This window comes from Camarhynchus parvulus, chromosome 1, assembly GCF_901933205.1.
Source record: "Camarhynchus parvulus chromosome 1, STF_HiC, whole genome shotgun sequence".
Classification (NCBI taxonomy): Eukaryota; Metazoa; Chordata; class Aves; order Passeriformes; family Thraupidae; genus Camarhynchus; species Camarhynchus parvulus.
Window position 1 is genome coordinate 32,410,095 of NC_044571.1, and position 17,073 is coordinate 32,427,167.

Below are 17,073 nucleotides of genomic sequence, written 5' to 3' on the forward strand. Positions count from 1 at the left end.
TTCTTCAATGAGTCAAAAATAAAAAAGGCATGACTGATTACAATAAATACTTAACTGATTCAACTCCTTTTTCAGCCCCTGTCTGTGATGTTCATTTACACCTTTTCCACCCAGACACCCTCAGAGTACATTACTTGAATGGGAATTTCAACTCTCAAAGCTGCAAAAAACTCCAGACAAACAATGTTTTACAATGTATGCCCTGGTACTGTAAACATTCACTTTCCGGAATAGCTCCTTGCCAAAGTCTTGAAAGGCAGCAGGATTTTTACCTTGAGTAAGTGATCAGTTCTTAATATCTCTACATGTACAGGAAATAACCATATAGAAACAGCATCTTCAAGGAATTAATCCTGCTGGTATAAAATTTGTCCTTCAGAATTACATGCCTGGTACCTGTGCTTCTGATTCAAGCATTCCAGTTCTTTCCACATAGAAAGGGGAATAAAAACATAACTTGATTACACCAATATTACAGTTCCTACCTATTTTTTGACCTAAAACGATAAAAGGTGTACATTTGAGTATTCAAGTATATGTGTATCTGAAAACTAGAAGAGTGGCTACATTTATTCATCTCCTGTGTTCAAAAGTAATCTTTGAAAATTCACAAAACAGAGTCAACAAGAAAAGCAGGGAAAAATTCAGTTGTTCTCCTTAATTCTACATCAAATTAATTGAGCAACTTAATAGCAGAAGTGTATCTGTCAGACATCACTCACTTTACAGTCATTAAAACTCAAGGTAAGAAATATCAGATGGAGAGTAGAAGAGCTGTAAGATACAAGCCTTTAAACAGAAGAGTAAAATCATACTCCATGCAAATTGTTGTTCAACTAAGGCAATTTTACATATTTCAATTTCTTTACAATAATTATTTAAAAGCTGTTGAACAAACTTTTGGGATTTAAAACAGGCAATATGATTTAGTTCTGGGACAAAGTAGGACCAATTCTGGATCATGTGTGTGCATTCTCTTCAAGAAATCTAGTGAGGCAAAATAAAAATAAGCCCATCCCACGGGGGCATCCATTAGAAACTGGGAGAAGACTTATTCGTGCCATTCCTGAGTATATTTTCTGGGGAAATTTGATCAGGATAAATGTACTGGAAGGATACCTCTGTAGAGAGGTAGTCAAACAGGAAAAATGGCTCCAGGCAAAGCTGCAGTACAGACCTTCCAAGAGAGTGGCTTGAAACAGGTTCAGCAATGAGTTCACTTCTGCTGATGGCTGACAAAAGATTGAGAGACAGAAAACGGGGAAGGAGCAAAGGAAGGCAGGAGCTTTCAGTGTGATTCAAGCCACTGTAGCCAAAGAAATCAGAAATTCCAGTGGGAAATTTTAAAAGGCTGCAGGTATTTCAAGTGGATGTTGGCTGATTTGAGTGACAAGCTGAAAATAATGCTGCCCAGTTCGGTGCAGCCACAGTGGAGCTGCTGCTGCACAACTCTACCCATGTTTGGCACAGATAAGGGGAGCTTTTACTGACTGTCTGGAGAGACCAAGGACTTTGAGCAAGTTGTTCCATCTGAAAAGGAGCTATGAATGATTAAGCATTGGATGTATGTGTCAGAGTACAGGGCAGTCCTACAAGAGCCCTCGAAGGTAAGCCATACATCCGCCTGACTGCCCCCAGGCTTCTGCCCCCTTGCACAGGGCTCCCAGGCTGTCTGCAGAGCACAGAACAGGCTGGCAGACAAACACAAACCTGGGACATTGCTCTAAAGCACGCAGGTGCATGGGCTGCTTCAGAGAATCTTTGGATAGTGACAGAAACCAGAGACACTAAATCTAAATTATACCTTTGTTTTCAAACATGCAAGAAAAACCAGGACCAGCCAAAATACCAGCAGATAACATTAGGAGCAAGGATGCAATTTTACCTCCCTGGGAAAAGAAGTTAACATCAGTAGGCTTGCAGTACTGATGCCAGATGGACTTTTTCAAGCATCTGTAGATCAAACTGAAGTCTTCAGGCAAATCAGAGACAAATACATGTCAGTGTCCATGACCCACTCATAAACAGTATCAGGGAAACTAAACCAACCAAATAAGCAAATGCAAACAAACCTGGAGGCAGAACTTTCTATGTTTTAGGCATTAACTGAGAAGTGCAATGCTGTAATTCCTTTGTGGTCAGCTACTCCAGCAGAGACATAAGGCAAAATTACTCCAGCTAAGCAGGACTTAGAATAATTTTGATAGAAGTGTGCAAAGCATATGATCAGAATCAATATGCTTTTAAAGTAAAAAAATTGTTTACGCAGAAAGGTGTTACAGACATGACCAGAATATTGCAAAATTCTAAATGAACATTTTTCTGCTTGGATTAGCCATGCTAAATGGGCAATAGTTTTGCCCTTTCTTTCTATTTCCTTTTTCTTCACAACTCAGTGCTTAACACAGTGCCTCTTAGTTCAGATTAAAGTGAGAAGAGGTAGGTCACTTGTGGGGAAAAAAAAAAGACAAATTAACTATTTGTACTGATAATTTAGCAACAGAACCAAGAAGTACCAACATTTTGAAAATGCCAGGATGGTACTTTAGAGCCACACTTCGCTTTTTTCCATGGTCTACGTATAAAGCAATTGTTTCAGTCTCAGGAAACATCCCTGCATGTCACCTCCAAGTGTTGAGAATGGTGAATCTGAGCAGCAAGGGACCTGCTTCTTGGCTGTAGACAGGTGCTTCTCACTGAGCTCTGTGAGCACAATGCCTGGGAAGGATGGAACTGAACCTCCAACCAAAATCTCTTCCCTACTCATACTTGTGTGGGAGAGCAAGAGCCACACAGGTCTTGCTGTCTCCTTCTCTGTTCCCATACCCAAATACATGAGAGACAGCCTATGGTAGCATTTATACCAACAAGCTACACCTTTTCAATTTCCAACTAGGATTAATCAAATCAGCTGATTTGATTAAACTGACCATTAAAAAGGAGCTAATGAGACAATACATAATATCACAATCAATGTCAATCACTTTAAATACAATCACAGTAACAAAAGCAGAAAGACAGACTTTGAACTACTCAGTACAAGAAAGAAGGAAAGCAAAAAGGGACTACTGCATCGTTTTCTGTAATTCTGAAAAGATAAGTCCCCTTCATCTCCAAGCTACTGCAGTAAAATATAGTACTTATGGAATCTGAAATAGATTTTCCAAGGAAAAAGATATGCCACTTTCATGCCAGCCATAGGAATGCTACTTTACTTGTTGTTTTCCAATGACAGTCATAGTAAATCTTAAGCATGAATCTTGCATAATCCTGCAGCTCGTTCTCTCTTGTTTGTGGATTTAATTACAGATGGATAAGGTATGGCCCAGATAATTTTAAATATAGGAGAAAAATATTTACAACAAGTTACACAATAAAGTAATTATATTTACCACTGCAAATGTATGCTGTTTATTTAATTTGTTTAAAAACATTGCCAAACACCTTCCTCTAATAACCATCATCTAGCAACACAGAAAAGACGTGAAGGGTGTACAGTTATGCTGAATACTCTCTGCTGGAAACTTTTATTTCCATGGAGGTCCCTGTGAGTGCATATTATGTAAAATGAGTGTTGAAAGAATAAACAGGGCATAGAGAAAAGGGATGGACTGAGGCTTTGTGGTCTGAGTTAGTTGTTTGTATTTGGTACTTTGATGATGCTACAGAGTTGTTATAGCAACAGGCCAGAACGCTCTTGGGGAGAAAAAAAGAAGGAAAAAAACCCCAACAAACCGAAACAGTTTATGTGACATGCAGGTCACTGTGCATGTTTTTATTGACCAGACATGGGGAATGGACCCTGTCTCATTCTGATAACCTCCATAAAAGCTTGAATTTCTCCATTGTTTCACTTGGGACTTTACGATCCATTAGACTCACAATCAAATGTGCACATCCCTCCTTTAATCAAAATAAAATTTTAGCCAGCCTGGTCAAGTAGAGGAAAACATATGAGGATATTCCAAAAACCAGAGAACTTTTTCCTGACTGTATTGGGTCTGGCTGAGCTGGAGTTCATTTTCCTTTGGCAGCCCTCACAGTGCTGTGCTTTGCATTGGTAGCTGCAAAGGTGCTGATAACACCCCAGCTTTTTGGCTACTGCTGAGAAATGCTGGCACAGCATCAGTGCTGTCCCCTCAACATTCTGCACCCCACCAGCAGGATGGAGTCAGGCAAGATCCAGGGAGGGGACACAAGCAGGCCAGCTGACCCAAATTAACCAGAGGGACATCCCATACCATGTGATGTAAGCTCAGCTAGAAAAGCTAAAGGAGGGAGGAGGAATGGGGAGCATTTGTTATTTCACAGTGTTTGCCTTCCAGAGCAGCCCCTACACGTGGTGAAGTCCTGCTTCCCGGGAAGTGCCCAAACACTGCTCATTGATGGGAAGTAGAGATAATTTTTTTTTTCCCCTCTGCTTAAGTGTGCACCAACTTGCTTTTTTTTCTTCCTTTAGTAAACTGCCTTATCTCAACCTACAAGCTGTTTTCTATCTTTTTCTCTCTCCCCCCTGTCCCACTGGGAAAAGGAGTGATGGAGCTGGCACCTGGCACCCAGCCACGGCCACCCCAATGCACTGACTGCTTCATAAAAGCTCTGAAAATCCTTAACTTTTCCTCTCCTGCCACTCATGCCTTCACTTCACCTCCTGCTTTTGTGATCAACAACAGCAGCAACTTCTAATGTAAGTGTTTTGAAAGGATTAGTATGGTAAGAGAGTTGACCTGACTTAGACTGAACTTGGAACCATGGAAACTCCTGAACTGCAAACAATGTCAGGCTCTTCATCATTTACTGTTATGCTTGTCTGCCTCCTTCTCATTTACCTTAGATGGATTTTGAAAGACTCACCAAAACCTGACCATTCCTAACAAACTTCTCAAGAATAATAGTTAGTGTCTGGAAATTTCAAGAAAACCTTTTCCATTTTATAAATATAAAACACCAATAAGGGATAATTCATCATTATAGGCCAATTTTAAGTATTAAAACTATCCAAATATGTTATTCTTACTATTTTTTTGGGCAGGAAAATCATGATAAAAATTTATTTAACAATGCATCACAAGAAAGAAAGCATTAAAAAATCTGAATTTTAGTATCTTCATCATCTTGAAAACAATAGAATTAAAAGGGTATTTTAGAAATGAATTAATTCTAAACATGCATGTCAGCATTGGTGTGGGGAAACTCACACATCACCTTGATGTGGTAATGAAGACTGACTATAAAGAACCAAAGCAACCTGGACAAATGTTCACATCTGGGTGCATGGCATGTAGCATATTGTAGTTTTTGGTTTAAATTGTCAAATGTAGATACAGGAAGGGTAACATCAAATTATGACAACTACATTATTTGGATACAGCAAATCTAAGTTTCTAAAGCCTTCAGGGCTCTACAGCATGTCAAACATTGTTACATCCTCATGTTTAGTGGCCCTTAAATGTGGATACTAATTATGTAAATACCTACATTTTACATAAAAATCCTCCAGGACTACTGGCAGGCAAGGGGACATACCTTTTGTATAAACAAACACACGCCAGGAAGTGGCATCCACAATGTTTCAGCTCTTTTTAACCTAGGACTGGCACAGAGCTGGAGGAGGAGGTGAAGTGCTTGAGCGGAGCATGACTTTTCACTGATGCCTTTCACCCACTTACCAAATTCACATACGACATAAATGTGACTCCCTGCACTATGCAGGGAACAAAGATATTTTCGAAAACACATTCAGTTCAGCCCAGAAATGAATTGGCCCCTGCACATTCAGCTCCGTGGGTATGTGCTGAGGATGGCTAGCTGACTGAGGATTACTCATGGCTGTGAAACCTGCTCTCAGCATTCACAGCTGATAAGCATACAGTGCATGGCCTTTTGGCTGTCTATATTTGTATCACTCTGCTTAGAGGGCTTTGCATTTGCTTAGCATTGGTCAGGTCATTACATCAGGCATCAGTGCTTCCCCGTAAAGCAGAACGATTGCCTGAAGCAGTTTTAATCAGTTTGTAACTGGAAATGTTCCATACAGGTCAATGGCTATCAGTTGTTGGAGTGCGCATAATGTAATTAGAATGGGCTATAATTGCTATTTTGGACTTAAATAAGGGCCTTTTTGCTAAAATCCACAGCTCTATATGGATAGATACTGAAGTCTCTATCTTGTAGTAGTGTCACTGTCCACGGAGGCTTTACTCTCCAAATCAAGAAAATTTGGACTGTTTGAAGAGAAACATTATGCATAAATACTTCTGGAAGGTCAGAAGGATGAAGGGCTTGTTTGGCTTTCTATAAGTCAATATTCTGCTGCCCTAGCTCGGCAGAATTTAGAAGCAGTCTTTATCTTATTAGTCAAAATAGAACATGTATTGATTAATACATGTTGGGGTGCATGAAAAATGTTACTACTGTTACCACATACCTTGTAAAGCCCTCCACAGACTGTTCCCTGTTATGTCACACATTATTCACTAGACAGCAATTTTGTCTTCTAAGTCTTTTGGACTCAGCTGTCTTATTTCAGCAGAACCTTGGAACAACAGCTCCTAGATGTCCACACCCCTAAAAGCATTCATAAACTAAAAGGTCAATACCTTTCCTTCAAGCTCCCTCCAAGCTTCAGGATTTCCTGCAGCTCCTCCTCAGCTAAACCAGTGAACAGCTTCTAAAGAACTTCCCTGTGTTTCTAAGTTATTTGGTAATTAAACAGACCTGTCTTTGAGAGGAAGGTCATACAATTATTCTGAGGAAAACAAGATAACTTTTCCAGGCTCCTGATGGTATCTGCTGCCCTCTCATTGCATTTTACATATTTAAAACCTAACTTTCATCACAAGGTAAAATTAGCACTGAAGCAGATAATTTTTAAAACATCAATTCATAATGTTAAACAGAGCAAGGGACTTTCCCTTTGAATTCACATGTTAGCATCCATCCCTACAGTCTGTGTGTTTCTTTTTTTAAATGGCAACAGGAAAAAAAAACCAAAACCAAAAACAGGGAGGCAGAGCAACTGCAATGAGTAATTATGAACTAAAATTGTATTTAGTGTTAGAAAAAGTTTCCTTTTGTTATTAGACAGCAGTGTTGACAAAGCACTTGGATGTATTGGTTTAGATTGGGCTATATTTGGTAGCTACTTCAGAGAACAGACATGAGCACAGTCTTCATTCTGTTTATGCTCTCAAAGACACTGAGATAGAAAAGGGTGTTTGGGCAGAGATACAACCAATTCTACTGATATACTCACTGCTTTGCATACTAAAATAATAATCTGTTTCTGTTTTTCATATTCCATCATCCTCTCAATGTACTGGAAAGCACTAAAATTTAGAGCTTTGTCACTGGCATTCCAGCAGAAACGGGACATGAGCAGCCCAAAACCTTACCTGTGATGGAGAACTGCATAAAAAAGTGTGGGGAAGATAAGGACAGCTCCCTTTGCAGAGGAGTATAGAGCAATTTGATAAAATACAAAAATTAGCTAGACAGGAAAGATATAGTGGCTTCCACAAGATGAAAAGCACAAAGTGAATGTGATGGAAGAAGATGAGGCAGTGCAGGGATTCCCAGTGTGAGAGTTCTGAATCCAAGATTACCAGAAAAAAAAAAAACAAACCTACAATTGCTTTGAGTGTCTGCACTTAAAAGAAGAAGGAAAGAGGAGAAATATGTGAGATAAAACAGAAAAGGAAAGGCAGTGTCACTAAAGGGCATGGAAGTAAGCTTGGATCACACCAGGATATGTTTTAGAAAATGACTGTAGATATGCATTGGCAATTACAAGCAGAAAGAGAAAAAATAAAATTAGTTGTAACCTTAAACAAAAATAGAATATGAATGGAAAAGCGAGCCTGGGGCTCCTTATTTATCTATGTATTGTTGAATCTTGATCAAGGAAACCTTTGGATCCAAATGGCAACAATGATCAAATAAAAAAATATATTGACAATAGTTAGTTCTCATCCAGATGTAGGCTAGAGAATTCACAAAAGAGTTTAACTATCATATATATACAAAGGGAATACTTTGGTAGCAATTAGAAAAAAGAAAGAAATTCAAGCATGGTATCTTGTCTTAATACAGCCAATGCTGAAGAAACCTTTCTAATCACATTCTGCACATTTAGAACTTGGAGGGGGGTGTTTGTTTTTGTTTGTGGTTTTGTTTTTTTAACTGCTGTGCCTGTAACATAATTATTAATTATTCAATGCATGGTTCTGTGGAGACAAATGCCAGTCTGTTTCAGATGACCAGCTGCTGGAATTACAGCCGACTTGTTTGCTCACCTTTCTTCTTTACAGCCTCAGTCTAGTGCCTCTCTGTGGTCTTTGCACACTCCTTTTGCTGTTCCCCTCACCCCATTCTTGATAGAGAGGCGGAAATTTTGAAGACGAAGAGTGAGAGGAAGGCAAGAGGAAACCACTTTGAAGTCCTTCTTTCTCCTCATGCTCTGCAGACTTCTCTACTTGCAACCTGGGGTATGCTTCCCTGTTTCTGAAAGGCAGAAGAGAGGGAGGGGGCCACTTGGCCTGGTAACTTGTGCCCAATCTCCTCACCTGTTTGTAGAAATGGGTATCAGTGCAACAAACTTTAGAAATATTTGCTGTTCACAGCCATTTATAGCTGAGTGAAGAAAAAAGGGGATTGAAGAGCATTGCTACCCAAATATGTTTTGGCTTGAGTCTGATTGCAAACTTTAAAAAAATCCAAACAAACAAAACTTCACTTCCTCTTCACAGCAGGCAGGCTTCACGGGAGTAATGAGTGCACTCCCAGATATTCTTGTTTATCCTTGTTTAATCAAGACCAAAATGCTAAGCTTCATAGGCAAGATCTATTATGCAAATTAACTTGAATAGTTCAAAATGGCTTAATTTGTATTAAAAAGATCCCATTAGTATGTGCATTCTTCAAACAAAAGGAAATCTGTATACTTGTCTAAGGTGTTTTTATCTGTATAATTAATGTAATTGTAATAGCTGCAAAATGAAAATCTGTAGGCATATCCTAGAAAACATGAAGTAGCCAGTAATAATTACCATTCCTATTGATATAATATGCTAACTGGCTGAAGAGCTCCCTTGTAGAGACTTTTAAATGTGTTCAGTTTTGAAAGAGCATGAAAAATCCCAACATCACAGAATGGATAAGACTGAAAGGGAACAATGGTGGGGTCATCTGGTCCCACCTGCTCAACCACGGTCATCCCAGAGCACACGGCACAGGACTGTGTCCAGACAGTTCTTGAGCACCTCTAGCAAGGCTAAATCCAGCACAGGTTAAAAAGCTAGACATTCAATTCCATACCAAGCGTGGTTTACAGCTTATATGAAATATTTCATTCCCCTTAATGAAATCTAAAAAGCACATAAAAAACACAGTTAAGGCACAAATGCTGAGAGACAAGAAGTTGTTGGTTTGGGGTTTTTTTAAGCTTGACTAAATAAATTCACATTGTCCACAGCATTCCTAACTTTATGCCTGGGCAGAGGTCACACCTAACGAGGGGGCACAACATACATGCTCCAGGCTGAGGACACACCAAAGTGAGCTGCTAAGTAAGACCTAAATTACACCTTTGTGAGGAAGCTCAGCTGAGAGGGCAAAGCCATAGAGGACAAATTGCCACTTTGCCCTCAGATATTTCTTCCTTCAGACACAAACAGAATTCCATTCTCCCCAGGGGGCTGGGGAGTTTTTTGCCCTGAGGATAGATAGATATGATTTTCTATCCAGACTAGGCAGAGCCATAATACAACAACCCCCTCCAATAGCCTGGCTAGCACTCCAGGGGACCTGGGCTTCTGAACTGAGCTCCTGAGCAGATCTCAGCCTGGCTCTCCACTTCTTGTGTAATAATCATGCTGCTTTTCAGGATGCTAACATCATGGTCTCAAATTAAAACCTGAAAATCCACAGACAGAATCTAGAATGTGGATTTTATTCCAGATTTGAAGGGCTGTTCACTGGCATTCGAGTAATGTAGGAAGGTAAAATATCCTGCTCTCAGAAGAGTAGGATAACCTCTGTTAATAAGACCTTTGGAAAGCACACACTATTCAGCTGAGTATATAAGAGCTGAGGATATAATTCTCAAGCAGCAGTGACTGAATTGTGTCTTGAGACAGGAGTGTCACTCTACTGAACACTGTTTCCAATCTAGCTGTTTGTTATGGTGTCCTTACTCAAATGATTTGTACTCAAATACATATCAATATATCCAAAGAAAAAAAAGACTTTTTATGCTACTGATGAGCAGACCATAAGTGAGCCTGCATCTTTGATATCTAAGATGAAAATATTACTATTTCTATTATCAGAGAACCAGGCTACAGAGCTCCCCCAAGGAGTTTTCACATTATTTTCTGCTCACTATACTCTTGGATTTATATTCTAGTAGAAAACAGAAGTCATTTGTTTCCTAGCATACTCCAGTTTGCAAGAGGAGATCAAGCACATTATGTGAACAAGATGTCAGAGGAAAAAAAAAAGTCTAGCTGTTTGAAATGATAATTAATTTACCATAACAAATAGAAAGAAAAAACATTTGGCAGGTGGTGATTGACTTAGCATTGCTGCTAGCAAATTTCAGTTTACTTTCAGTAACAGCATGTTCACTGCATAGTAACCCTGAGTTCACTTTGCCAAAATCAGTGGAGAAACAGTCTGTCAACTGCAATAGAAGTAGCTGGCTCTAGGGAGCTGGTCTAGAGTACTCAAAGTACTGAGTAGACAAGGCTTGTCTTCCATTTGGGGGCACACCATTCACAGAATCAATTAGGTTGGAAAAGACCCCTGGGATCACTGAGTCCAACCTATAACCCAACACCACCCTGTCAATTAGACCATGGCACTGAGTGCCAGGTCCAGTCTTTCCTTAAACACCTCCAGGGACAGTGACTCCATCACCTCCCAGGGCAGCCAATTCCAATATTTAATTGCCCTTTCTGTGAAGAATTTTTCCTAATGTCCAGCCTAAACCTCTCCTGGTGCAGCTTAAGACTGCGTCCTCTAGTCCTGTCACTGGTTTCCTTGGAGACCAACCCCCACCTGGCCACAGCCTCTTTTCAGGTGGTTTTAGAGAGTGATAAGGTCACTCCTAAGCCTCCCCTTCTCCAGGCTGAACATCCCCCATCTCCATCAGCCGCTCCTCATAGGACTTGCTCCAGACCCTTCACCAGATCCATTTCCCTTCTCTGGAAGGCACATTCCAGCCCTCCAGAGCTTTTCCTGAACTGAGGGGCCCAGACCTGGACATGGGATTTGAGGCACAGCCTCACCAGTCCCCAGTACAGGGGGACCATCAGTGCCCTGCTCCTGCTGGCCACACTATTGCTGATACAGGCCAGGTCACCATTGGCTTTCTTGGCCACCTGGGCACTGCTGGCTCATGTTCAGCTGCTGTGGACCAGCACCCCCAGGTCCTTTTCCACCAGGCAGCTTTCCAGCACTCTGTCCCCAGCCTGTAGTGCTGCACTGTGGCCAAGGTGTACTTTTTTAGTCTTGCTGAACTTCATGCTGTGGTCTCAGCTCATCTACCCAGCCTGTCGAGATCCCTCTGCAGAGCCCTCCTAGGTCCTAGAGTCATGGATCTAGGAACCTGGAGTCATCTGCAAATCTGCTAATGGAGCACTCAATCCCCCGATCCAGCTCATCAGTGGAGATATTAAACAGAGCTAGGCCCAACACAGATCCCTGGGGACACCCCTGGCACCAAGACATCAACTGGATGCAAAACCATTCACCAGGACTCTCTGGGCCTGGCCATCCAGACAGTTCTCATCCAGCAAAGGGTGCACCCATCCAAGCTTTTCCAGGAGTCTGCTATGGGAGATGGTGTCAAAGGCTTTGCTGAAGCCCAGTAGACAATATCCATGGCCTTCCCCACATCCACCAGGCAGGTCACCTGGTCATGAAAGGAAATCAGATTGATCAGGAAGGACCAGCCCTTCCTAAAATCATGCTGGCTGTTCATAGTTATCTTTGTCTCCACTCTATGGGCTGTTCTTTATATTTACAGAGGCATATAAAGTACTGAATAGTAATCTTCTCATTTTATCTGACCATTGATGTTCAATGAGGCTCATATTGATCTATCCTGTACATCAAAATGTGTAATTTGAGAAAAAAAAAAATACAATTCTAAAATGGAAAATGGAAACAGGAAACAAGGACTGAAAAGGAGGACTGCAGATTAAATATTAAAGAACACAAATATGGCTTGACCATCTAAAACAATTCCTCAGCTGAGAAATGTCAGCTTTCTACAAACAGAGTTGCTTCCTTGTAAGTATTTTATAAATCACTATTCTGCTGATGAATAGTATGCAACCCGTTAAGCCCCTAGAGATGTTATATCTACATCAGAAAAGAATGGCTCTATTTTTAGCCACAAACATGTTCTGGGTAAAGAAAGGCAAAGTAAAGCCAAGGCAATTAAACCTAATAGCTGTGCACAGCAGTCCTGTCAGGCTGCCTCTCCATAGGTGAATGGAAAATGCAGTGGGACTAAAAGCTCTGTAGCTAAAGGAAATTGCACAATTAAGATGCTTTTCTGATTTGGTATTTGTAATTTGTTTTTTAAGGGGAGAGAAACCATGCGTTTGAGATTTTCTTCTAATTACACAGAAAACATTTCAGTGACATTTGGTCCCCTGATCCTATACCATATTCCTTCCAAGAATTAGAAATAGTGTTTTTCAATTTCTTAGCTCCTGCTCTTTTATAGTTTAAAAAAATTAAAAAACGAGAGGAAGATCTAGTCATGCACCATTTGGCTCTCTGCTTTCCTTCGACAATTCTCAACTGCACCTCTAGTCTTTAGATCCTTGGGAAAAAAACCCCACCAACAACCAAGCAAACACTGAAAAAAAATCAAACAAACAAAAAAGCCCACAACTAATGAAACAAACAAAAACAAACAAACAAACAAACCCCCACACACACAAAACCCCCCACAGCCCTGAAACACAAACCCAAAAGAAACTCCTAACACAAAAAAATGCTCATTTATTTTTCAGATATTGCAGATATTTCTCCTTAGCCATTGGCCCAAATCTGACAGTGCTTGGGTACACAGCCTTTGTAAGATACAATACTCAGGATAAATAGGTGCTAATTATGTTTTGAAGAGTCTCTTAGCACTTTTTGACATGTTGCATCTCCAAAAATTGTCTGCTCTGAAAATTCAAATAAAGCTCATCTGAAGTGAGATGTAGCTGAAAAGAGCCATTAGAAGCGGCATGAAGGCATTCTGGGACATTATTTGTTGGCAATCACAAAAATAAGAAGAATCCTAGGAGCTTTGAAGACTTTTAAAGAATGCAAAATTACAAAATACTATTTGGAGTCCAATCATTATGCTCAACTATGGGAAAGCACAGTTTTGGAGGAAACAAAGGAGTAACAAGATTGCTAAAATGGTGGAACTGAGCTGTCTACCACGTTGTTGAGTGACATCCACTTTTCACAGCAACAAGCATGGAAGTTTTACATCCAGCACTGCTTTAAGATCAAGTTTTCAGCATGACATTAGTACCTGATTTAAAGAAGCTGCATTTAGGTTTGCATTGGAAAAACATAATATCACTAAACTGGAAGATTTACCATGCTGAGGCTTACACACTATGCCCGTGGTATCACACATCTGGACCTTCGCATCTTATATCCAAAGAAAAGGACCCAAGAGCTCTTCCACATGATGCTGTGAAGAGCAGAAAATAATCACAGTGTTTATCAGCCAGACCCCTGAACAGGGCATTGAAGTCCAGCATTTAAGATATGTCTTGGAGTCTTCTCTCTGAGTATGAAGTCTTGCAGTGCTTCTGCTCACAGGCTGTGATAAGGGTCAGCTGCAGGTGGAAAAAAAAAGGCTGATAACTGGTATATCTAATTGAGCTTCCAGCACCTGTGAGGGTTTTTCCTTCTTGGGAAAACATAATCAGTAGCAGACAGCTTTTTAATGTATGTTTATAGGGATGCTGGAACCAGACATTTACAGAGTGGTAAAAAGGATTTCAAACCACAGCCAACAAAAATATACAATCTCAAAATTTGCACATTAGAATTCCCTCTTAAAATAAAGGGTTAGAACCCATTTATGATCTCTGAACAAACCTAGGGTCTTTGACAGTCTCTATGCAGTCATTTCTTTATAGAACTGCCTTCTTCTTACTCTCCAGCCCAGAGCTTCATAGCTAGAAGCACCATTACGTGTGACTCCCTGTCTTAGTCAAATGGTTTGCTTCCAAATGGCTATCACAAAGATTTCATTTTTCCTTTCTTAAGAGGGCATATGCTCCTACCAACTCAAACCCTGAGTCTGAAGTATCTCCTCATTTATAACAAAGGCATATCACAGCAGTTACAGATACAGACTCTGTGTCAGCGAACACCCAGGACCACAGCCCTATTTGTTACAGCTTCGTATCTCTGAAGGTCTGCAAGGAATCAATATGTGCAGACAGCAGGAATACTGAGTAACTGCCAAGGTGGACAAACACAGCCCTCCAAAGGCTGGAGGAGAGGCAAGGGAAATGGAGAATCATAAAGTAGAATAAAGAACCCACAGACCCATGAAAACTCCTCTCCGAACATTTTGTCCCCATGTCTTGCAGAGAAAATACACAGAAAATATATTTCTAGAGGAAAAAGTCTGTATTAAGCTAAAATTACAGTTCAGAACATACTTCAGTAACTAACAGTAATACAAAAGTATTTCACCTGTTGTGAAATAAACATTAAAAGAGGAGGAAATTGAGTGTTAAATACAACTAAAACTGAAAGATTCAAAAGCATTGAAAAATGTGTTATCCAAGTACCCTTGGGTCTGTCCAAAAGCTATTCAATGCAAAAACCAACAACAACAACAAAAAAACAGTTCAGTAACTCAAAGATATCCTTTTTTCACCAGAAAAAAAGGGCTTAATTTTCATCGGCAATACAGAAAAACAATTATTTAAATTCAACTTTTAAATTTTTATACTAATATCATCCTCTGGGATCAACAGAGAGCTCAAGACAGAAACTTAGTGCTGTAACTCACATCTGCTTGACTAGGGGCAAAAGACTCAGGTCCACCTTCCACAAGGTTTTCCTGGGAACCCTTACATTATGCTACAGGAGGTCACTGTGTCACAAAAAGACAGAGGATATATGAAATAAGACTTGCACATATATATATATATATATAGCAGCAGAGGGAGAAAGAACCTGACCTTAAACTGTTAATTTAACAAAAAAACAATTGCACTTTTCAGCCTGAAGCCAGTGTTACATAAGAACAGTAATAGAGAAAAATGGTTTCCATGCAACATAGCCTGATAATCTATCTGAATAAGAAGCTATTTTTAGTTTTCAAGAAAAATGATATCTTCAGATGAAAGCATCACTTTCACTACACTGAAAAATTACTTCTTGTCAGTTGTAAGTATAATGTGTACCATCTATTTACATATTTTGCACAGATTTGATACTTTACCTGATACATCTCCTACATGTTAATTTCTATCAAAATACATATAATTTAGTAGAATATTTTATTCCAGTAAATTCTGTTTATTGAAATGAATAAATACAAGATTTTTCTTGAAGCCAACTGCATTATGTTCTGTAAATAGAAGTCAATGATGTTTCTGTAGCTGTAATTATTAAAGACACTGATGTAATTTCCTTGCAAACCAATTTCTAATAAACAGTACTTACAATAGGATAATAAAGATTTTTTTCCCCCAGCTTACCCTTTGCCCAGTTAAAAATTCTTTCTCCTGGATGCATGGTACTTATACATAATGTTCATCACAAGCAGAATTCAGAAGATGCTGTTAATTGTGTCACTGTTGTGTACTGAAACTACACTACAGGATTAATTTAGAACAGGATCCCACACGAGAAGTCTCTGAGCTAGTACCTAAAACAAACTACTCACCAAAAAGAGGAAAGTTAAAAAATAAAAAAGTAGAAAGGAGAGCATGAAAGCAAAAGAAGTCATGTTAGTGTCACAGAGAGAGAGCACCATGATTTCTACGTATAAATATAGGCAGCATCACAAAAGAATTGGGAAGGGAAAAATGTCAGCAGAGAGGGAACTCAACAGAAGAGGGAATGGTAGAAAAAAATTTGCATATTAAAAGTTTAGGCAGAGTTAATCTCTGTGGAGATTAGTGGATGGACAGATGACCACACAAATGATCACAGGTGACTAAAGGCCTGTGATTCCAGCTGTAACTCTGTAACTCGAGAGTACTACCCTCAGCCCAACCCCTTGGTGAAGTAAAACCACCTGGAACGCCAGGCAAGTGACTTTAACCAGTGAAGTGTACTTGATGAACAGGAATGCAGGATTGTGAGTACAGTCACTTGATCCTGAGGTACCATCCAACTTCTCATTTAGTGAGAGCAGCTCTGTGTCCTCAGCAAGAGCAGCTCTTGTCTGAGCTGAGGGCACAATCACCACAGGCTTGTTCACACACACTTCTGTTTACCCGTACCAAGAGATAGTGATGGCCAGCATGATTGTTCAGATTTATGTTTTTCCATGACGATCAGTTCTGCATGTGTATGTTAGGAAAATTGTGGATTTAGTTCATCTATATTTGAAGGTAATAATGCAATTCAGCACTACCAACTTCATCTCCTGGAAAAAGGAACAGTTATTTAGCATAAACACTTTGTTTACAGCCCAAACTCAAAAACAATGCTTGCTAGCCAGCTGACATATGCCCAAAGCATGTTTATCTAACAAAGGAAAACTCCCTCAAACAAGGACAACACAGTAATAAACAAACACATTATATCTATTGCCCTCATAACACTGTAATTAGGATGGGATTTAAAGATGGCAATACCTTTAAGGGAAAATCTGGGGGGAAACAAACCAAAGCAGTTACTGTTTCTAGAAGGAAAGCTGCAAACGTGTCAAAAATTATAACTGAAGTTATATATCTACGAAAGCCATTTCAAATTTCTGTATCAATGCCTGCTGTTTTATGCCAATGCCTCAGTTATAGAGCTTTTTTGTGAAGCATATTAGCTGAAAAAATAATTGACACAGGTGGACTGAGTACT

At 39.7% G+C, this 17,073-nt stretch overlaps 1 protein-coding gene across 1 annotated transcript in view; it reads right to left on the reverse strand.

Moving 5' to 3' along the window:
- The window catches only part of GABRB3 (gamma-aminobutyric acid type A receptor beta3 subunit), a 115,854-nt gene that overhangs the window by 62,994 nt on the left and 35,787 nt on the right, over window positions 1-17,073 (reverse strand). The window lies entirely within an intron of this gene.